The sequence below is a fragment of the Schistocerca serialis genome, chromosome 5, assembly GCF_023864345.2.
Source record: "Schistocerca serialis cubense isolate TAMUIC-IGC-003099 chromosome 5, iqSchSeri2.2, whole genome shotgun sequence".
Lineage (NCBI taxonomy): Eukaryota > Metazoa > Arthropoda > Insecta > Orthoptera > Acrididae > Schistocerca > Schistocerca serialis.
The window spans coordinates 401094041-401118531 of record NC_064642.1 but is presented as its reverse complement, the minus strand read 5'-3'; the positions used below and the strand labels follow the sequence as shown (position 1 = coordinate 401118531).

General features: G+C 41.0%; 1 protein-coding gene across 2 annotated transcripts in view; it reads left to right on the top strand.

Annotated features, from left to right (window-relative positions):
- Positions 1–24491, top strand: part of LOC126481180 (CREB-regulated transcription coactivator 1-like) — a 388693-nt gene that overhangs the window by 274712 nt on the left and 89490 nt on the right. The gene's annotated exons all lie outside the window — the stretch shown is intronic.

Here is a 24491-nt window from a genome sequence, read left to right as displayed (position 1 = left end):
TTGATTGTGTACACCTTCCGGGTTACAGGACTGGAGTAGGTGGTGGTGGAAAAACAGCTTTCGCATCCCGCAACTACCTCCCAACCTGGTACAGATGCAAATAACCAGAGCCACTTTCTCATCCCCTCAAGCCCAGAACCTCGAACAGAAGAACCACAAAAGTGCCCCATTTGTGACAGGATACTTTCCGGGACTGGGTCAGACTCTGAATGTGGCTCTCCAGCAGGGATACGACTTCCTCAAATCCTGCCCTGAAATGAGATCCATCCTTCATGAAATCCTCCCCACTCCACCAAGAGTGTCTTTCCGCCGTCCACCTAACCTTCGTAACCTCTTAGTTCATCCCTATGAAATCCCCAAACCACCTTCCCTACCCTCTGGCTCCTACCCTTGTAACTGTCCCCGGTGTAAAACCTGTCCCATGCACCCTCCCACCACCACCTACTCCAGTCCTGTAACCCGGAAGGTGTACACAATCAAAGGCAGAGCTACGTGTGAAAGCACCCATGTGATTTACCAACTGACCTGCCTACACTGTGAAGCTTTCTATGTGGGAATGACCAGCAACAAACTGTCCATTCGCATGAATGGACACAGGCAGACAGTGTTTGTTGGCAATGGGGATCACCCTGTGGCTAAACATGCCTTGGTGCACGGCCAGCACATCTTGGCACAGTGTTACACCGTCCGGGTTATCTGGATACTTCCCACCAACACCAATCTGTCAGAACTCCGGAGATGGGAACTTGCCCTTCAGTATATCCTCTCTTCTTGTTATCCGCCAGGCCTCAACCTCCACTAATTTCAAGTTGCCGCCGCTCATACCTCACCTGTCTTTCAACAAAATCTTTGACCCTGTACTTCTGCCTCGACTGACATCTCTGCCGAAACTCTTTGCCTTTACAAATGTCTGCTTGTGTCTGTGTATGTGTGGTTGGATATGTGTGTGCGTGCAAGTGTATACCTGTCCTTTTTTCCCCCTAAGGTAAGTCTTTCCGCTCCCGAGATTGGGATGACTCCTTACCCTCTGCCTTAAAACCCACATCCTTTCGTCTTTCCCTCTCCTTCCCTCTTTCCTGATGAGGCAACAGTTTGTTGCGAAAGCTTGAATTTTGTGTGTTAGTTTGTGTGTCTATCGACCTGCCAGCGCTTCGTTTGGTAAGTCACATCATCTTTGTTTTTAGATATATTTTTCCCACGTGGAATGTTTCCCTCTATATATATATATATACATATGTGTGTGTGTGTGTGTGTGTGTGTGTGTGTGTTGGTAACACTTAGAAAAACAAATGAAACACTATTAAAAAGATGGCAGTTATAGTGAAGTGTAACGTAAACAGTGAACTGAAAGTGAACTGTAAGATGTCCATCTAGTTGCCAGATGAGAAAAAGTTAAGGAACTGTTTTTGAATGTAGAACATAGATGTGAAACCATAACCTACGTGTAAAAATGGACAAATCATGTAATATTTCAGGACACCCACTGAAGATGCCTTGTAAAAAAAGCGAAAAATGTCTGGGTGCATAAATAAAAATTAAAATTTTGATGTTCAGCATGCAAAAGAGCCATTTTCTTTGAAACAACTGCAATTATTGTAGTTCAGTAGACTCTGAACATACAGTTTAGTATCCTGTAAAAGTTTCATGTCAATGGCTTCAGTGGTTCGTGAAATACGGGGGAAGCCAAGTCACTAAATTTAACATTGTCAGGATAGGGCGTTCCAAGTCCCCTTAAATTTTTCTGAAAATCTCACTGCAATGAATTTCATGTTCCAATCAGCTTTCTGTACCTAGTATTATGTGAGCTTCACTGCTTTTCATAAGCACTTCAAACTCTGGCACTTGGCAGTTAACCATTAGGATTTTAGTATCTCGTATGTGGGAGGCATTTCTTTTGATCTTACACTGATATTTCTGGGTTTCGTGCAGCTATTGTTATCTGGATTTGATGGAGAGTCACCTAATTTAAAAAACACTTGTGTGCACCCCACACACAGTCAGCTACCTGAGTAGCAGCCTCTGACGTTATGTTCACATCTGATCCATTTAGGGGGACCCTACAGTTCACAACCCTATGGCGCAAGTCCAGAATGTCGCAGTCAGCTTGTCACAGAACCGTAGAAGTCTCTGGTGCAGTTCTGCCACTCGACTCAGATCCAAAGGGCCACAATCAGTTCTGGAGACAATACTGCAAATTGTGAGCTTTGTTGAAACTCCATTCACAATGCTAGTCTTCTCAACCTTCTCTGCCAGTCATTGGAATTACACAAGTATGATCTCAGAGCCCAGGCAACAGGCATTTATTCCAACATGCACCACAATCTGCAGTTGGTTGCACTCTGTTCCCTCAGTGGCTGTTGTAGTAGCCTCTTCAACATGTTGGATGAGGCCCCCCCCCAACTAGACACACCTTGTGTCTTTTGCTGCCATTTCCCTAAGGGGTACCATCATTCACTGTATGTTTGAACTGCCAACAGTTAATAGACACTACCCTTTTGTGTATGCCTCCTCTTGACAATGGACAAAACAGTTTTCCTCAAAACAAATGAAGTTAGTCCCACTGGCTCAGTTACAGTTTCAGTGAAGGGGAAGACTTCAGATTTGGATATAGTGATCAATACAACATCCTGAGACCTCCCTGGTCTCCATCTGCCCTGTACAGGGCACATGGCTGTACCACTGAAATGCCATTTGGAGGCAAGTGGATGAGTAATGACAGAGCAAGTACTCCCTGCAGAGGAGACAAGATCCACAGGGTGGATAGTACTTACAATATCTTTGGTACCAGCACTACATGTACATGACTCTCAAGAGCTCTTCCAACAAGAAGACTTACGGCAGCTGCCAATCATTTGACGGTAGTCAGGGTGATTTTCAGCTGCTTATGAATGTCAACCAGCCCATTCTGTGATTGAGAACAGCATTCACAATGAGGCTCCATTTTGGCTGGTGCTGTATATTACTGGACAGTGAACAAATAACTTTAAATTAAGCCCATTGATTAGCTTTTAATCTGTTGAGCTAAAACTTTGGCTAATTTCCTACAAGAATTGAAGCAAATACACAAAATGAGAATTCTATTAAGGCAATAGAATAAGTGTGGTAAAAATTACTAATTTCCTAAAACTTTTTGACATTAATTATTGTTATTAGCAAACTCAAAATAGAGTTAATTTACTATAAATGTGGATCAGATATATTCTTCTTCAAGAAAACAAATAGATGTAACACAATATCTGCTACAGTAACTAAATCACAAATGCCAATTTTCTACAGATTAGATTTTTGCACGAGACAATGGTAGCTTTTAAAAACTCCCAAAATGCATGTTTATTTGCATTGATACACAATGAAATTCGAGATGATCTATTCTTTGGCACTAACTGTGAATCACAAACACTAATTTGCTACGAAATTAGTTATCCAAAAGACTTGTGCCAGCGACTTATAAAAATGTAGTTTTGTGACTCTCAGAGAATTCTCAGAAATAACCTATTTCTCACACAATTATATAATGAAATTAGAGAAAGATTGGTTTGAATGAGGATAATCCTACTGTTCTCAAAGTTTAAAAGAGCACAAATAAGTTTAAGCCTACAATTGATGATAATGCCACAGATTTATAGGGGCAGTCACGAATGTTCGAAATTTCACAGCATATCACAATACAAATGAGTGTTAATACAGTCAGTGAAAGATTATGCAGAAGTGACACAAACAGTAAAATATCCGAATCCAGAATTTGAAATCTGCACATGAATATTGTACATGCAGTCTAACACAAAGGAAAATTCCGAATTTGGCTTTTACATTTATAAAGAAATGTACAGATTGCATGGATTTTTTTCCACTTAGCTGTTTCTGTGCCAACTTCTGCACTGGCGTGCCCAAGAACATCACTGGAGCCTGAGTTTATCTCGCTCAAAATCACAGCACCAACAAACCATGTCTTCTGCCTGTTACAGCTAACAGCTACAAGGTCTAAAATATTTCTGTTGTGTGTTGGTTTTCAAACTAGTTGGTCAATACAGTTTGCTGAAAGTGTATTCGGAACTATTACACAAGTCTGTCTGTCCTTATCACCTGCAATGATTCCATAGACGTCCCAGTCTACACTCAGTTGATAAGTATTCTCCAGCTAATATTGCATAATCGGAGTTCTTTCACACTACTGAGTGTAGACCTTCTTTAAATGATTTTGTGACTGTTAAAGTGGAATCATGTAGCTGGTAAAAACATCTGATGATTAACTTGAGATCACCTAGACCAGTTTAAATTTGATTTCAACTTCAATAGAGACAATATTTTTGCTGACTGCAATGAACACTCCCTGTCCTGTGGTGTCTGATTTGTCTTTTTGATGTATTTTCCACACTTTGTTAAATATTTTTTAGCTCTTCTTTGGGTTTCATCCATCTCTCACTTGTGAAAATAATTTGAGTGTTGCAACTTTTTTGGAGTGCGGTAAATTCAGGTACTTTGTTACAAATGCTTTAAGCAGTTTACCATTAAAATTTTGACAAAGTGCCTCTACTTTGTATACAGTCTGATTTTGCTCGCTGAATATTGACTGGCAAGCATTATTGGAGAACCTCAAACTATTGCCTATCCTAAAAAATCACCGTGTGTGCTCCACAAGTACTGTAGTACCCTAGTAGCTGCTTTCTGTGTGTAATGCACACTTAACCTATCAAGAGGAATCCTACAATTCTCTACTACTTAATCAGGTCCAGAAATCTGCAGCCAAAACAGTCACAGAATTGACAGATCCTCTGGTTGAGACCCCCCACTTAACTCCAAACCAAAGGACCCCAATCAATTTTGGGTGCGATACTGCAGATTGTGAGCTCTGCTTGCACCACACGAGTGAAGCTAGTAGCCTCCACTACCGCCACCAGCCACATGTACAAACTGAGGAGCGCCTCAGAACCCATGCGACAGGCGTCGTTGGTGTTGATGTGAGCCACAACGTGCAGATGAATGCACAATCACTCTTGATCGCCACAGGCAGGGCCTCTTCCACATCTCAGTTGAGATCTGCCACAAACATACTGAGCACACATTGCATTTCTTTACAGCCCTGGGTACCATGTTCCTTAAGGGCTTTGTAACACTTCCAACATTGAAGATCCTAATGAGTAGTAGACCATTTCCCCATTGTGCCTGCTCGGACACAGCAGAAGGATTGACCACCTGTCCACTCACAGATTGAACAGGTGAGGCCAGCCAGCCAGTCCCCGCATTGACTTTCCACCTCAAGTTTTGCAAACACATTGCAACCCATCACTCACCCTGCAGTGAGGGCATATGCCCCATCTTGGGTATGCTATAAGGTGCTTTGGTAGCAGAACTCCTGGGAAAAATCAGTGACACTTCAACTGTCCCATGCGATGTGCCAGATTCTCCTTCGCCACTAAACCCCAAGGCAGAGGCCTGCAGTTGGCTGAGGGTGGCCAGTGCCATCTTCACCTGTTCATGAACCATAGTCAGCTCCTCCTGTGTCCGCACAAAGCATACACAAACAGTATCCATCCTACTGCTACTAATTTGAGAAGCAAACACTAAAAGCAAACAGAAGAAATAACTATGTAACTTATAATATAATTGAAAATATAATTTAATCAGATGGATAAACAATCTATTCACCAAGCGGCAGTAGGAGAACACACATATAAAGGTATTTAAGTTTGTGAGTTTTTGGAGCCACTGAGAAACTGGTGTCTGGGGGGAAGAAGCTAGATGGCACATATGGTGAAACAAGCACTGAGGTCATGACTGTCATGTTGCAGGGCATGCTATGCAACAGGATACTGTGTGTTGCCAGTATACATCCTCTATCTATGTCCATTCATCCTAACTGATAACTTGATGATAGTCATACAGATATAAAAGGCCGAACAGTGTTTACATACCAGCTGGTATACAAAGTGTTATTTTACAGGTGGGTCTCTCTTTCAAGGTATATGTTTGCCAGTTACTAGGCTGGTGTAGGTGGTGGTAGTAGGGTACTTGGGGCAAGTCTTACAGTGGGGACGGTCACAGGGGTAGGAGCCATAGGGTAGGGAAATGGTAACAGAAGGACCATAGGTTCTGACAAGGATATTGCGGAGATTGGGAGGGTGACAAAAAGGTATTCTAGGTGTGGTGGGCAAAATGTTGGACAGAGTTGTCGTTTTAGGCAATGATTTTAGCAAGTCATAGCTTTGTCGAAGTACCAGATTAGTATGTTGAAGATCAGGATAATACTCAGTGACAAATGGTGTACTCCTATGTTGTTTTTTGGAGCGATCAGAAGTACCAGGTTTGGATGTGATGGCCTGGGGAATGTGCTTTTGAACTAGGCTGGTGGTGTAATTATATTTAATAAAGTCTGACATGAGAGTGGTGGTATGTTGGTGTAAAGAGTCTGCATCTGAACAAATACATTTTCCTCGAATGGCAAGGCTGTATGGGAGGGAGGTTTGACATGGAAATGATTGCAGCTGCCAGAATGTAAGCACTGTTCTTTGTTAGTAGGTTTAATGTTAACAGAAGTGTGTAGCTGGCCGTTGATGAGGATGAGTTCAACATCAAGGTATGTGCTATGGAATTTGGACTAGGACAATGGGGAATTTAATTGTGAGAATGTATTTAAGAGATTCCAAGAATTTTAACAGGTCAGCCTCACCATGTGTCCAAAGCTGTCATCAATGTATCTAAACCAAACTAAGGGCTGAAGGCTTATGGAGCCCAGGAAGGATCCCTCCAAGTGACCCATAAAAGGTTGACATAGGAAGGAACCATCCTGGTTCCCAAGTCTGTGCCATTGATCTGTTTGTATGTCTGCCACTTGAAGCTAAAGTAGTTGTTGGTAAGTGAGCAGGAAGGATGTCATCCCCCACGTACATGATCTGTCTGCTGCTGAACATTTCCTCAGCCATTGCCAAATGCCAGGAGCAGACAGCTGAAGCCTGTGGTATTGGTTAAGACGTCTGTCCAAGCACATGGCTCAGCTGTTTTCAAATCACCAGGGAAGCAACACAACCACAAAAAAGAAGTGGGTGAGCTAGACGATATTGCGAAAAATATTTTGTGGCGCATAGTGTTCAGCATGTGTGCTGAAGACGAATATACAACAGCAGAAAAACTAGTTTCGCGTTTGAAAGAAGCTGAAAATTTTAACGGAAGCAAATGGACCATGGAGACGATACTGAAAGACATGGGGTGAACGATGATAGGAAATTATTAATGGAACGAAGTGATATTGTAGCTGGAAGGACTGTGTTTTAGAGAACAATGCAGGAGATAAGAGAAGCTGGCACATCTCTAATTTATTACTTAGATGAAACTTTCATTAATCAGAGCCATGCAAGGGCTATGTGCCGGATGGGTACAGTGGATTAAAAGTTCCTGTTGGTAATGGTAACAGAACCATAGTGCTTCATGTTGGAACAGCAAGATACTGGCTTTATTCCCCAGGGTAAGCAGATTTTTAAGCAGTCTAAAGCTAAGAATTCTGAAGATTTCCATTCTGAAATGACGTACAGCGTCTTCAAAAGGTGGTTTACACAACAATTATTGCCACATATTCCTGCGTTTTCAGCTATAGTCATGGACAATGCGAGCACCCACTCAGTGCAAGTGAACAAAGCTCAAAATACAAACTCCAAAAAGCTGTCATCTAACGGAATACCTTAACTCATCGCATACCAGAGCAGAATTGCTCATTCTTGTCAGTCAACACACGCCTGCATACAGAGTTTATGAGATGACGAAATTGCAAAGCAGTATGGACACCGTATCGTCAGATTACCCCCATACCATAGCCATTACAACCCAGTCGAGCTGGTACGGGCTCAGATGAAAGCATATATTGTGGAAAAGAACAATACATTCAAAATAACAGTACATTAAAAATTGCAGATGTTGAGAGACTTACACATGAGGCAATAGACAGCATTTCAACATCTGCATGGGCAGCTTGCGTAAGACACGCAATAAAAACTGCAAGATGAAGATTACAAGAGGGAAATTGGCAGGGACACAGTTATGGAACCATCTGTCATAAATCTTGCCGAGTCTGATTCATCTACGTCAGACAGCAAAGATGACGCAGTGGATTTCTTGCTGTGAAGTATGTAAATCCCAATTACTCCTACTTATGACTTTGTGTGACTGTGCCTGCAGCAGCATAAAAAATTATTAGTTTCATCTTTGACCTCTTAACGATGCCATTTTCTTCATAAATCATATTTCATTCAATTAAGTACACATACTATAATGCCATAGTAGGTTCTACATTTACATCAACATTTACATGTATACTCCGCAAGCCACCAAACGGTGTTTGGCGGAGGGCAATTTACGTGCCACTGTCATTGCCTCCCTTTCCTGTTCCAGTCGTGTATGGTTAGCGGGAGGAACGACTGCCGGAAAGCCTCCGTGCACACTTGAATCTCTCTAATTTTACATTCGTGATCTCCTCGGGAGGTATAAATAGGGGGAAGCAATATATTCAATACCTCATCCAGAAACGAACCCTCTCAAAACCTGGACAGCAAGCTACACCACGATGCAGAGCGCCTCTCTTGCAGAGTCTGCCACTTGGGGTTGCTAAATATCTCCGTAACGCTATCACGCTTACCAAATAACCCTGTGACGAAATGCGCCGCTCTTCTTTGGATCTTCTCTATCTCCTCTGTCAACCTGACCTGGTACGGATCCCACACTGATGAGCAATAATCAAGTATAGGTTGAACGAGTGTTTTGTAAGCCACCTCCTTTGTTGATGGACTACATTTTCTAAGGACTTTCCCAATGAGTCTCAACCTGGCACCCGCCTTACCAACAATTAATTTTATATGATCATTCCACTTCAAATTGTTCCGCACGCATACTCCCAGATATTTTACAGAAGTAACTTCTACCAGTGTTTGTTCCGCTATCATATAATCATACAATAAAGGATCCTTCGTTCTATGTATTCGCAATACATTACATTTGTCTATGTTAAGGGTCAGTTGCCACTCCCTGCACCAAGTGCCTATCCGCTGCAGATATTCCTGCATTTCGCTGAAATTTTCTAATGCTGCAACTTCTCTGTCTACTACAGCATCATCTGCAAAAAGCTGCATGGAACTTCGGACACTATCTACTAGGTCATTTATATATATTGTGAAAAGCAATGGTCCCATAACACTCCCCTGTGGCACACCAGAGGTTACTTTAATGTCTGTAGACGTCTCTCCATTGAGAACAACATGCTGTGTTCTGTTTGCTAAAAACTCTTCAATCCAGCCACACAGCTGGTCTATTATTCCGTAGGCTCTTACTTTGTTTATCAGGTGACAGTGCGGAACTGTACCGAACGCCTTCCGTAAGTCAAGGAAAATGGTGTCTACCTGGGAGCCTGTATCTAATATTTTCTGGGTCTCATGAACAAATAAAGTGAGTTGGGTCCCACTCGATCGCTGTTTCTGGAATCCGTGTTGATTCCTGCAGAGTAGATTCTGGGTTTCCAGAAATGACATGATACGCGAGCAAAAAACATGTTCTAAAATTCTACAACAGATCGATGTCAGGGATATAGGCCTATAGTTTTGCGCATCTGCTTGACGACCCTTCTTGAAAACTGGGACTACCTGTGCTCTTTTCCAATCATTTGGAACCTTCTGTTCCTCTAGAGACTTTGCGGTACACGGCTGTTAGAAGGGGGGGCAAGTTCTTTCGCGCATTCTGTGTAGAATCGAATAGGTATCCCGTCAGGTCCAATGGACTTGCCTCGGTTGAGTGATTTCAGTTGCTTTTCAATTCCTTGGACACTTATTTCGATGTCAGCCATTTTTTCGTTCGTGTGAGGATTTAGAGAAGGAACTGCACATAGTGCGGTCTTCCTCTGTGAATCAGCTTGCCCTTCCAATTTCCGCAATATCTTTGTGAGACCCTAGGCTCCTTCTGAGCGTGTCTCCCTCCCCTACAGCTCCTACCCCTGTGACCGTCATTGTGGTAAGACTTGCCCTATGCTCTCTCTTACCACCACCTATACCTTCCCTGTAATTGGCAAAACATATACCATTAAAGGAAGAGCCACGTGTGAAGTGACACGTCTTATACCAGGTATTATATAAATAATGTTCAGTTTTGTACATCTCCATGACTACCACCAAGTTATCAGTTAATATAGTGGCAACACACAATATCCAATTGCGCAGCATGCTCTAAAACATGACAGTCTGGACTTTGGTGCCTGTTTCACCATATCTTCACAGTAACTATTCCCTTCTTCACTCCCTTTTAAATTCTCTATATCTTTCATTTTCTGACCCTTTTATTTTCTGCCACCCCCCTACAACTTCTGTCACATACAGCGCAATTAGTTTTCCACTCCTATCAATTCGTGCACAACATTTTGGCTCTAATCTGTCATACACATGCCTAAGTTATGCTTAATCTCGTTTGGTGCAGTCGTCAACAATCGGTCTTTCCGTCTCATCACGTCCGGTAAGTCTGCTCTGATCCATGGCTCTGGGCAACTTTCCATTCACCCATCTTCCTTCCCCTTCAACCCTTCTGCCAGAAGAAGGAGCTACTGGTTTTGAACGGTGGCAAGCTTTAATACCTTTAAATGTGTGTTCTCCTGTTACCTCTTGGTGAATAGATTTTTTATCTGTCCAATTGCAGTATATTTTCAAAAATTGATTATTTTGTTGTTATAATTGGATAGATAAAAAATCTACTCCCAAAGCAGTACCAGGAGAAAACATACGAAATTCCTGAAACTTTTATATTATTTTCTCCTTCTGCTGGTTGGTGAGTCTTTTATCTATCCAATTATATTTTTGATAATTGATTATTTTCATTAATATAACTATAACGTTGCTGCTCTCCTGATGTGTTAAAAGTGGCAGCTTGCTCCTGAACACTTTGTTTATCCTAAACACATCACTACCACCATTGTCTTATTTTAACCAACAATCTTACACTTCTTATCTTATTCCTTAACTAACATGCTGATTGGTTGAAATGATGCGTTTCATGGTACTGTCAGATGCTCTGTTAATTTTCTCTTTGCAAAACATTTAAGATGATGAAAGCTCATTTGACTGTGACATTGACGTGAAGTTAAGAATCATATATGGGTAAGTGCAGGTGAAAATATGTATTTGACGTGATAATTATAATTTATTAAGAAATAACTTGTGTGTTTTTTCTTTTCTCAACCACATTAGATTTTTGAATGCCTTGTTATATGAAAAATTGAGAAGATAGACACACGAATGCAATCCAAAGTCATTGTAGCCAGTATTTCTGAGACTGTCTAAAAACAAACAAGTTGTTTCTTAGACACAGTAGTGATTCTGATGCAGGCTACACCAATTTCAGTGTCTGAATATTGAGTTTAATTTTGCATTGCTTCATCACACAAATAGAGGGCTACAGGATTAGATAGTTCCCCATTAAAAATAATTGAAAAGTTCAGAATGGTTTGTAGTAATTGAGTTCAGGGGAGACACAAGTGCTTAGAGCGTGGAAGAATATTGAAGTTTATTGCAAAGCTTGTAGTATGGACAACATTAGAACTACACTAACCCAGCATGTTCTGAAAATGCCTAATATTGAGACACTTGCTGTCTTTGTAATTCTTCAACTCAAATTATTGTTTTTCATTTTAAATACATATTTGTGTCCTGTAGACCAAGTAAATATATTTGGTGTAATTGTAAGCGTTTAAGATATGGTACAAATAGTAGTTGTGTCAAGTAACTCATAAACTTTAATCTGGTCTTCTTTCAACTGCATAATGTAAAGTTTAAACTGGTGTTTTGTAGTTTTATTGGCATTCTTTTAAAATTTAGCTGGATTCTGTATATGAAAATAAGCAATGTATAAAATACAAATCTCCATGTTCCACCCCACACGATATTCTCGGAACTGACCAGAAGCGAAGTCATTTTCTGCCAGGGGTATAATTCAGATGTGGTATGGAGGGATGTGGGGTCGGCAAACCATTCTTCCAGCCGTTGCCAGCTTTCTTGACCTTGAAGCCATTACTTCTTACTCCAGTAGCTCCCCATTTGCCATCACAAAACTTGAGCGCATCCTGTTCCAGTCGTCTCACCAAGGAAAAATCCCTGGCAGTATCAAGACTTGAAAACAGATCCTCTTTGTAGCAGCCAGACACAGTGTTCACTGGGGTACAGAGGTACAGAGGTCGGTATATGAAAAAAAAGGAACTCATTTATTTCTTCTGTATGTCTAATAATCTGTTGCTTGTGGGTAAGGGATGCAATAAAGGGAACAGAGGCAACCACAGGTAGGGAGAGAGAACAGAAAGATAAGAGCTGATGTAATAATGTGAAGCCTTTGAACTGAAAGTGATCTCAAGACTTTTTTGCATTTGGTACTAGGAAGTAAAAAAAGGAGTCATTGAATCTGATCACTAACTCTTTTTAATTAAAGTTACTTTCCAGCCAGATAGAACCAAACAGAGAATAAACATAAATTCAGGAATTGATCCAGAATTTCTGAAACAAAATTTACACACCTTCCATGCAGACATCTTCAGCCAAGAATCTTGCGGCTGGTCATAACTTAGACACTCTCCTACAAGCTCTCCAAAGTAATGATTCACCACCTAGGAAACATAAACATAAGTGGTGGGTTAATATCTGTGACAAGGCCATAGAGCAAAGAATTAAAGACTGGAATTCCCGTAAAACGACATAAGAGAGGTGCGAATTCAGCACGTTCCAGAAACAGACTACAAATATCATCCAATTCATAACACAATTTTGATAAAACCAGACTAGGATAAATAGAGCAAGACTTCAATAAAAACAACACTTGAAATTTCTGTAGAATTTTCACAGAAGAAATGTCAACATATCAGGCTCACAGTCACTGTTTTAGATGACCAGATGGGACTCTGGAAACAAATAATAAAGAGAATTGTAAACTTTTAGCAAACTACTTTACAGACCTATTAAACTGTGAGTATCTGACATTTGAATTCATGTTTGGAAAAGGTGAGCCAAAGACAGACTCGGAACCCCCAGCAGTAGAAGAAAATGACAAAGCAATATATGAACTTAGAAACAATAAAGTTTCAGAGGCAGCTTGTATAGTAGCAGAAATGTGGAAAATGGGTAGGTAAAATCCTCAACTAAAAAATTCATCCAGTTTTTATAGATATTTGGCTGGAGGAAGCAATCCATAAAGAATGGCAATGTGCCATAATTAGAGAAAAAGGGGGATAAAGCAGATATAACTATGTATGGAGGGATTTCTTTGTTGGCATTTGCTTACAAAATTCTGTAAAAATAATGCTCAAAAAGCTTGAAGCACAAGCAAACCATTTAACTAGTGAATATAAAGCAGGTTTTACAAGAGGTTGATCCTAGGTGGAACAAATTCTCCATTACAAATCTGCAGGGGCAGAAAAATTGTGATCACATTTGTAGGTTCCAAAACAGTGTGCAGTCAGTAGATAAGTATACACTGTTTAATATGAAAGTGAATCAAATGCAAACAATAATTTTCATTTTACATGCCTTTTTGTAAATGGAGAGCACTGCAATCGCTGCTCATTGTTGCTTTTGTTTTCAGTGATTGTTCTGCGCAGCTACAATGCTGTCATTGCTTCTTTAGTCAGAATCGCAGTCGGAGCAAGAGGTATTGTCATTTGCTGCGCAACCCATTATATGAAGTTTCTCACAACAGGGGGTTTAAAACCATCCAAAATTTGGAAAAGACTTGCAGCTCTGTCAGAGGCAACACTCACAGAAAGACTCAAATGTGCACATGGCACAAATAGTTTTTACAAGGATGATAAATGGTTGAGAATGTAGTTTGCAGACATCACCTGAGGACGACCATGAGTGAGAACAGCATTTGCATTGTTAGCCAGCTTAATGAAGAGGGTCACTGAATAAAATTTGCTACTGAGGTTGGCATAAGCTACAGTAGTGCTCAGGTGATCATTATTGACAACCTGGGATTTCGGAAACTGTCCGTAAGGTGTGTGCCTTCTCTTTTCACTACAGAACAATAATTTCATCATCTTGAGGTGTGTAAATTGCTAGTGACATGCTAGTGACCTGTGATGAATCGCGTGTGCTCCAGAATGAAAAAAATCGGCATGGAATGGCGCAAAAAGGATGAATCTGCACCCGTCAAAGCCAAAAACCATCTTTCCATGCGGAGGTTATTACAGTAGTCTTTTTTTTATTTTAGAGGAGTTTTTCCCGTAATTTGTCTTCGTGAATGTCATACTGTGAATGCTGCATATTATTGCCAACTTTTGGACCAAACAAAATGTGCATGTCGTCAGAAAAGGCACACATTTCTTATCTGTGGGATATTGTATCCTAGAAGAGTTTAAAGTGAAGAGAAAAACAAGACTATTGATTAAACAAACATCAACTGATACCAGCTCAAAAGTTAAATTCCAAGGCGAAATGTCTGAACTTTTTGATATAAAAACAGGGGTCTGACAAGGAGCTGGACTATCCTCCTTGCCCTTAAGTCTTGTACTAGAAAAAGTAATTAGGTCTTAGGAAAAAGCAGACTACATGACACAAAAATTCATTTACAGTACTTAGCTTACACAGGCAGTATAGTGATCTTTTCAAACAACAGAGAAGAGGTGATTAGTTCCCTAGAAAAACTTCATGTAGCAGCAACTAAAAGTGGATTGAAAATATCTTAAGAACATACCCAAGACAAAGAAAATTCTTCTCGATACCTAGATGGACATCCTATGTCCACACAGTGCAGCAAAATATTTAAAGTATCCAAATTTAAATACATTGGAGAAATCATCCAACCCACTGGATTAAATCGTGATGCAAACAAAGGAAGAATCATTAAATTACAAAACACTAACAGACTTACATGGAGTAGGGACAATAGCAGTTCAATGCCTTGCAATAAAAAATTGAAACATTACGTAATAATAGTCAAACCTGAAGTGTTATACATGTCAGACTGTAATTGTTGGTGGTAAGTCATAGACAGAGAGAGAGAGAGAGAGAGAGAGAGAGAGAGAGAGAGAGAGAGAAGAAAGTAAATTACTGAGGAAAATTTTTGATCTGGTTTGTGTTGAGGGAATGCGGATGAGATGGTAGTCTTATGAACTATATCAAAATTGGGAGAAAATATTACACTTTCAGGAACAGAAAATTGAAATTTTATGGCCACATTCTGAGAATGAACAACAATAGACTGACCAAAGCAATTCTCTGCCTTGCCCCTCAATGAAAATTAAAAACAATTGGTTACTTGAAATTGAAAAAGATATTCAAGGAATAGGTATTAAAAACAAAATTCTACAGGACAGAGCTGCATTCAGAACTTTGATTGACAAGCAGAAGTTTTAAGTTAAACAAGGTGTTATGCCTAAGAGAACGAGGACTGGAGAATGACCTGGGCAGAGAACCACAATGAGATGATAATGAGAGTTGGAGTAGTGGAAAGCAAGCACACCAGTGAAAGAAGTTCAATCATGCTTTGTAGCAAGGCATGCAAAAAAAAAAAAAGTGTGTAGACATGCAGTTGAAAACAGAAGAAATATGAAGTACTAGACATGAGTTGATGTGACAAAATGAGTATGATTCAAGGAGATCAGGAAGAAGAGAAAAAGGTGAAGTAAATAATCCAGATTCTGAAAAAGGTATAATACAATAACTGGGCCAGTAAAGCAAGGAAGTTAAGTGGATCAATTTAAAAACCACCTCAGGGTACATGAATAAAAAATAATCTTATTGTAGATGAAACAGTGGCATGTTAATAAGTAACTGCAAAATACTAAAAAGGTGGACAGAGTAGTTGAATTTTGTAATGAATATCTATTGGAATCAGTAGTGTGGTGTTGAGAGTGGAAGAAGAAGAAGAAGAAGAAGAAGAAATATGAGCAATCACTACTTAGAGTTAATGAAGTGTATTGGCCACTTGAAGAACGATAGTGGATCTGAAGAGAATGAAATTGTGACTTCCTGTTAAGAAGAGGTGCTCTCACTGGATGTCCGGTCAGGAGAATTTGGGGATGAGGCAAAATTTATTAGCACAAAGAAGCAGCATGTTTGACACTGTCTTGTGCAGAATGAGTTGGAGAGCTGTCATGGAGCAAAAATACACCCTTATAAACCTTCCTGTGATGGTTCGTCTGGACAGCTACCAGTAATCTCATCAGGAGATTTTAGTTGTACGGTCCTCAGTTGGTTTGTGCCTTGTGAACATAATCTGCTAGCGGCACACCACAACAGACCTAAAACACATACAACGTCTCTTTGCCTAACAATGAATGTTTCTGTACCTTCCATTGCTTACCTTGCTCCTTTCTCTCAGAGTCACAGTGATACACCCAGCTCTTATCTGTGACGATAAGATGGTTAAAAAAGTCATTTGGATCGGCCTGAGGAAGTCGCAGCATGTTTGCTAGTTCCTTCGTTCTGTGAACTTCTTGAATTGGTGTGACCAGCAGTGGACCCCAGTTGGTGGGATGACCTTTTTCATGCTCAGAATGCTGTGTAAGATGTTGAAAAGGTGATTAATAACTGATTTTCCCTTTTTTCACCAATGTGTTGATTGTGATATCGCAGTCTTCAAGCACTGAGGGCATCAAGTTCTGTAGCGAGTCACTGTTCTTAAAACAGAAGTGGTTTGCCACTTTGTTCGCCAGCATCCAAACAATGCTGAAAGTATCTGCGACACCTGAAATGTGGATTGTTGCAGTTTTGTTTTCCATCAAATGCAGAAAATGAATTACCTCGTGGTAATTCACTTTATCAATGGAGTGTATCATTTTATTTTGGCTCCTCTAGTGGTATGCTACAGTACTGTGGTGTATGTTCCAAAAATACAATATAGATGGTCTTCGTTATGGCATCAGTGTTACATTTTCTGTGTGTGATATGTAACCCTCCCAAGTTCGATGTCAATAGATCTACTACAAAAAAATTTCTCTCGTCGCCATTCTTAATGTTTGCCGAGGTTGCCCTGCTACTCAGTTCCACCTAAATGGTTACAGTCTTTACAGGACTTCACCTCCTTATGCATGGATGGGTGTTGAAGGAGAGCGCTAATTATTTTGCCAAGCTAATGGAGTGATGTAAATAATTAATCTTTAAAACTTCTGTATTTACACTTTCTCTTAACAGAACATCATGTCTCAATTTTCTTGGGATTCATTGTAGCCATGGCTTTTCATTTTTCTTCTTGTCATTTAAACATCTCCAAACCACACTGCCAAGGAACAACCGGCCCCACACTGCAGGTGGAGATGCTCACTTAGCATTCTGTCTTGTAGGTATTATGGGTTCAAGACATTCTTCAATCTACACATATTGTAACAATATCTTCCACAGCAGGATGTCGCAACACTTACTTACTAAGGAATGTCAGGAATATCTTTCATCGTTGTGAAAGCCTGGGTAATGTCACACTTCATACCAGGCCTGCAGACATGTTACTGCAAACAAGTAAAAATTTAGTTATGTAACTACTTCTTGTTGTCGGTGATAATTAAAACTTTGACTACCCCCTCATAAGCAAAATGTAAGGTGAGAGATGGTTTACTTTCCTCTCTCCTATTCAGTTCAGTGCTGGGAGGCTAACCAGACATCCAGACTAGTGGTAGAGGGATTTTACAGAATTTAACAGACTTTCTAAACAGTGAGCAGATGACTTTCATTGCCATTGAGAGCATTACCTATGCCACAATTCTTGAAAGATTTAACAGTAATGACTTCTCTCATTCTAGACAATGACTGTTTTACCCACTGACAAACTTGTTTGATTGCAGGTCATTTTAAAGCCCTCTTTGGTGTGAATTCAAGTTGAGGTTTCAGTTGTGAAATAAGTCCTCTTGGGATAACAGCAAGCTCTGTAGTTCCCTGTCTCAATTTCTCTTTCACAGAATTATTTAAGTGACTGCTAAACTGATTTAGCACAAGAAGAGAACTGTTCTTCAATAAAGCACCTTTCCTTCTTTCCCACACTTTAATTCATAATTTTATATCAACCTCATCCATCCAACCCTTGTCATGTATGTGAACAACAACACCAGGTTGTATTTCAGAACGTTTTGGCATTGTTGTGTACTTGAAAATTACCATTGGATTAAGTTTAGTAAAGTCAGCACTACATACCAAAGAACAACACTGAGTACATTAGTTACAGTTTTAGCTCCCTTCATGGCAATAGTTCTGTTACTCGGCCTATCAAATGCCAGAGGGGTTAAGTTCATATTTACTATTTGGCTTAGTTCCACAATGATTTTCTTTCAGTGTTGAGTAATAAAGTGTGGAAAGAATATGTTTTATCTTCTTGCTCTTGTGGCATTTTCTGTGATATTTTGGCTTTGGTTTGCATGACGCTTCATAAATCTGTAGCACCAACTAACTCCACCCTTAAAGTCTGTTAAATTCCACCGTAGTGCTAGCTTGTGGGTGTGTGTATTTGAATCATATTTGCATTAATTCCAGTGCCATTTTCACAGTGTCCTTGAATCCATCTTCTAGTTTTGGCCATTTTGCATTCAGTCCTCTATTTGCACATTTAGCCTTCTCACTTTTCCTGCTCTTCTTTACTAGTCCATTAATTGTGAATGGTTTTTTCTGTTGGTGAAGGACTGAAATATTGCTCAGCTGCTGTATTTCCATGTTCTTCTGCATATGCTATTACTTTCAATATAGAGCCCACATCTTATGAATACCTTTTATTTTTTCCATTACAAAATTAGCTACTAAACAAAATATTATACTGTTACTGATGAGACACATCACTTTCAGTTCAAGTTCATCGGCATCGTAGGCTAGAGAGTGCTCTGGGTTTGCGATGGTGGCGTGCCCAGGAGACAGTGTTAGCAAGCTTGTAAATCCCCGCAACTCATGTTTGTCACATTGGTGCACTGCTGCTGCCAATTGAATCCAGTGTTCCCAGTAGAGATAGGTTTCCTGTGGCATCGAATACATGACCATTTGTAATACTGGTGAGAATTTTAAATCAAACATTGGACATTTTTGTATTAATTTAGAGTATAAGACACACCTGAATTCTGGAGGCAGTTTTTTGAAGACACACCTGAATTATGGAGGCAATTTTTTGAAGAAAAAAGTTCATCTTATAGCCCGTAAACTACAGTAATGTGGGAGGTATCATAAAATCAGATGCTAAAATGAGACTGTAAATCACTGAAAGTACACTAGACTCTTGCTAATCCGGCCCTCAGTAATCCGGCCGCTCAGTAATCCGGTGCACATCGAAAAACACATGCACAATGAATTAATGTGTGCAACAATGCTTAATTAAACAATGCTTTATATACTGTACTTGAAATTGTAACTTTCTTTACATCTCTTCTAAAAGGAAACACATTATGCTAGACCTTAAGCAGAAACTCAAAGTTTTAGATATGTTAAATCAAGGTTCTTCACAAAAAGTCATTGCTGCTGAGCTCACTGTTGGTTGAGCAACTATTTATGACAACAGAAAGAAAGATGATACTCGACGGTACTCAACACAAATGGATAGTGAATTGGGAAAATGGAAGGCTATGCGAAAGAGTGAGAATGAAGAACTGGACAGAGCAGTTTATACACTCCTGGAAATGGAAAAAAGATCACATTGACACCGGTGTGTCAGACCCACCATACTTGCTCCGGACACTGCGAGAGGGCTGTACAAGCAATGATCACACGCACGGCACAGCGGACACACCAGGAACCGCGGTGTTGGCCGTCGAATGGCGCTAGCTGCGCAGCATTTGTGCACCGCCGCCGTCAGTGTCAGCCAGTTTGCCGTGGCATACGGAGCTCCATTGCAGTCTTTAACACTGGTAGCATGCCGCGACAGCGTGGACGTGAACCGTATGTGCAGTTGACGGACTTTGAGCGAGGGCGTATAGTGGGCATACGGGAGGCCGGGTGGACGTACCGCCGAATTGCTCAACACGTGGGGCGTGAGGTCTCCACAGTACATCGATGTTGTCGCCAGTGGTCGGCGGAAGGTGCACGTGCCCGTTGACCTGGGACCGGACCGCAGCGACGCACGGATGCACGCCAAGACCGTAGGATCCTACGCAGTGCCGTAGGGGACCGCACCGCCACTTCCCAGCAAATTAGGGACGCTGTTGCTCCTGGGGTATCGGCGAGGACCATTTGCAACCGTCTCCATGAAGCTGGGCTACGGTCCCGCACACCGTTAGGCCGTCTTCCGCTCACGCCCCAACATCGTGCAGCCCGCCTCCAGTGGTGTCGCGACAGGTGTGAATGGAGGGACGAATGGAGACGTGTCGTCTTCAGCGATGAGAGTCGCTTCTGCCTTGGTGCCAATGATGGTCGTATGCGTGTTTGGCGCCGTGCAGGTGAGCACCACAATCAGGACTGCATACGACCGAGGCACACAGGGCCAACACCCGGCATCATGGTGTGGGGAGCGATCTCCTACACTGGCCGTACACCACTGGTGATCGTCGAGGGGACACTGAATAGTGCACGGTACATCCAAACCGTCATCGAACCCATCGTTCTACCATTCCTAGACCGGCAAGGGAACTTGCTGTTCCAACAGGACAGTGCACGTCCGCATGTATCCCGTGCCACCCAACGTGCTCTAGAAGGTGTAAGTCAACTACCCTGGCCAGCAAGATCTCCGAATCTGTTCCCCATTGAGCATGTTTGGGACTGGATGAAGTGTCGTCTCACGCGGTCTGCACGTCCAGCACGAACGCTGGTCCAACTGAGGCGCCAGGTGGAAATGGCATGGCAAGCCGTTCCACAGGACTACATCCAGCATCTCTACGATCGTCTCCATGGGAGAATAGCAGCCTGCATTGCTGCGAAAGGTGGATATACACTGTACTAGTGCCGACATTGTGCATGCTCTGTTGCCTGTGTCTATGTGCCTGTGGTTCTGTCAGTGTGATTATGTGATGTATCTGACCCCAGGAATGTGTCAATAAAGTTTCCCCTTCCTGGGACAATGAATTCACGGTGTTCTTATTTCAATTTCCAGGAGTGTAGATGGTTCGTACAACAATGCAGTAAAGATATTCCAGTTAGTGGCCCAATTATAAAGGAAAAAGCAGCTGCATTTAACCAACAACTTGGCGATAGGAACTTGTTTGCACCGAGCGACAGTTGGCTATCAAACGGGTAAAAACTACATGGCATTTGGCAGCTGACAGTCACCAGGGAAAGTCGCTCAGCTAACGATAAGGATGCTAAAATGCTTTTTTATTCCTGTCTATGATCACAAATGAATTCTTTAGACGACGATCGGTTTCAGTCTGTAATGACCATCCTCAGATCTTTTTACACCATGTCCTAAAGTGATACGTCCATAATGGCATCGTCAAAACAACATTTTGACGATGCCATTATGGCCGTATCACTTTAGGACATGGTGTAAAAAGATCTGAGGATGGCCATTACAGACTGAAACCAGTCATCGTCTAAAGAATTCATTTGTGGTCATAGACTTGAGTAAAAAAGCATTTTACAGTATTGGATCACTGTTTGTACACGCGATTATGTCGCAGTTGGTGAGATAAGGATGTTGATGAGTTTGTAAGCAAGATACGGAAGATAACAGAGAAAGAAGATTTAACTGCTGAGATGCCTTGTATAATGCTGATGAAACAGGACTCTTTTACAAGATGCTTTCTTGAAAAACATTAGCTGCCAAGAACGAGAAGGAAGCTCATGGTTACAAACAACAGAAACAGCATGTAACATTAATAGCATGTTGTGATGCAAATGGGAGCCATAAACTACTGCTTATGGTGATTGGAAAATTCCAACATCCATGTTGTTTTCAACACACTGACATAAATACTTTACCAGTGCAGTATTGTGCTCAGAAGAAAGTGTGGATGGACAGGCAAATATTCTCTCAATGGTTCCATGAAACATTTGTACCAGCAATGAGAAAAGAGCTAAAGAAGAAAAAGCTTCCACTGAAAGCTATCCTTATAATTGACAATGCTCCCAGTCATCCTTCAGACGTTTCTCTATAAAGTCCAATGGTATACAAGCACTCTTTCTCCCACCTATTGTGACAGCCCTAATTCAGCCCATGGACCAACGAATTTTGGAATCAATTAAGCTTCATTATTGACATCCACTTCCGAAAGTGAAAATGACCCTATCAAGACTATGCTGAAGGCATGGAAAGCAATTAACAAACATGATGTTGTTTACCAAGCAGCCAAAGCATGGGATAAAGTTGAGAGTACTACCATAATGAAGAGCTGAAGAAAATTGTGGCCATCCATTGATGATGAGTTGAATCCAGTAGTGAGCGACAGCGATGAGTCAGTCAATTCAGAATTATTAATTAATTTGTACACTGACGTGTTCCACAATCTTCCAGGAAGAGAAGAAATTGATGGTGAAGATGTTACTAAGCGGCTGAGTGAGGAAAACTGTGATATGGACCAAACTTTAACAGATGAAGAAATAATCAAAAGTGTGCAAGAAAGTAATGATGAAAGTGATGAAGAAGAGAACACAGGAGGAGAGAGCATGAAGATTTCACACACTGCTGGTGCTGAAGCTGCCAAGGTCTTCCTGGAGTATGTTACACAGCAACCAGATACATGCAGTACTGATGTAATTCTTGTAAAGCGGTTGCGTGATAAAGCATGCCACTGTCGCCTATCATCATTGCGACAGTTAAAAATTAGGAACATGTTTCACGACTGTATAATTATGTACAGTATACACTCAAGGAATAAGTTTTCTTTGAAAATTAATATATTTTTGTATTTAATAAAGTACATCCTCTATGTTACAAAATTATATCCTTCAGTTTAATAAAGTACAGTACACTATATCCCCTATTTTTTCAAAATAAATACAAAACAAAATAAATGAATAAAATAAATTTCAGACACTCAGTAATCCGGCACCCATATGTGCCAGGAATGGCCAGATTAGCGAAAGTGTTTGGAATTTAATGTAATTGGATAGATAAAAATATATACTCACCAAGCAGTGGTAGGAGAACACACATGCAAAAGTATTAAAGTTTGCAAGCTTTCAGAACCGGTAGCTCCTTATTCTGGTAGAGGGGTTGAAGGGGAAGGAAGAAGGTGAAGGAAAAGGACTGGTGAGGTTTAGAAAAAAGGGTTGAGTTCAGAAAAATCACCCAGAACCTCAGGTCTGGGGAGACTTACCAGACAGGATGAGAAGGAAAGACTGATTGTTGGGGGCTGCATCAGACAAGATATGAAAACTTGAGAGCTTAAAGGTGGAAGATAGGGTAATACCCAAAACACAGATTACTGCCAAAACATTGTGCACAAGTTAATAAGAACAGAAAACTTAAGTGCATTGTATGCGATAGATGTGGAAGGGGCAGCGAAAATAGACAGGTTATAAAATGCAAGATATAGAAAACTATAAGTTAGTGAAGAAAGGAATAGCTATGACCAAAGAAATTTACGTATATTAAGGCCAGTTGGGTGGCAAGAACCATGTAGTGCAAGTTTCCACCTATGGAGTTCTGACAAGGGAACCTCCCCATCGCACCCCCCTCAGATTTAGTTATAAGTTGGCACAGTGGATAGGCCTTGAAAAACTGAACACAGATCAATTGAGAAAACAGGAAGTAGTTGTGTGGAACTATGAAAAAAATAAGCAAAATATACAAACTGAGTAGTTCATGGGAAGATAGGCAACATCAAGGACAATGGGGACGCAGGCGCGCCATGGTCTCGTGGTAACGTGATCAGCTGCGGAACGAAAGGTCCTTGGTTCAAATCTTCCATCGAGTGAGAAATTTAGTTTTTTATTTTCAGTTTATGTGACAAACTCTTATGTTTTCATCACTTTTTTGGGAGTGATTATCACTTGCACAAGAAAACCTAAATTGGGCAAGGTAGAAGAATCTTTTTACCCATTCGCCAAGTGTACAAGTTAGGTGGGTCGACAACATATTCTTGTCATGTGACGCACATGCTGTCACCAGTGTCGTATAGAATATATCAGATGTGTTTTCCTGTGGAGGAATCGGTTGACTTATGACCTTGCGATCAAATGTTTTCGGTTCCCATTGGAGAGGCACGTCCTTTAGTCTACTAATCGCACGGTTTTGCGATGTGGTCGCAAAACACAGACACTAAACTTATTACAGTGAACAGAGACGTCAATAAACGAACGGACAGATCATAACTACGCAAAAATAAAGAAAGTAAAATTTTCACTCCCGGGAAGACTTGAACCAAGGACCTCTCGTTCAGCAGCTGCTCACACTACCACGGGACCACGGCGCTCCTATGCTCACATTGTCCATGATGTTGCCTATATGGCCCATGGACTTCTCAGTTTGTATATTTTGTTTATTTTTTCACAGTTCCACACAACTTCTTCCTGTTTTCTCAATTGATCTGTGTTCAGTTTATCAAGGCCTATCCACTGTGCCAACTTACAACTAATTCTGAGGGGGGTGCGATGGGGAGGTTCCCTTGTGAGAAGCTGGTGTCTGAGGGGTGGGGAACCCAGATGGCATAT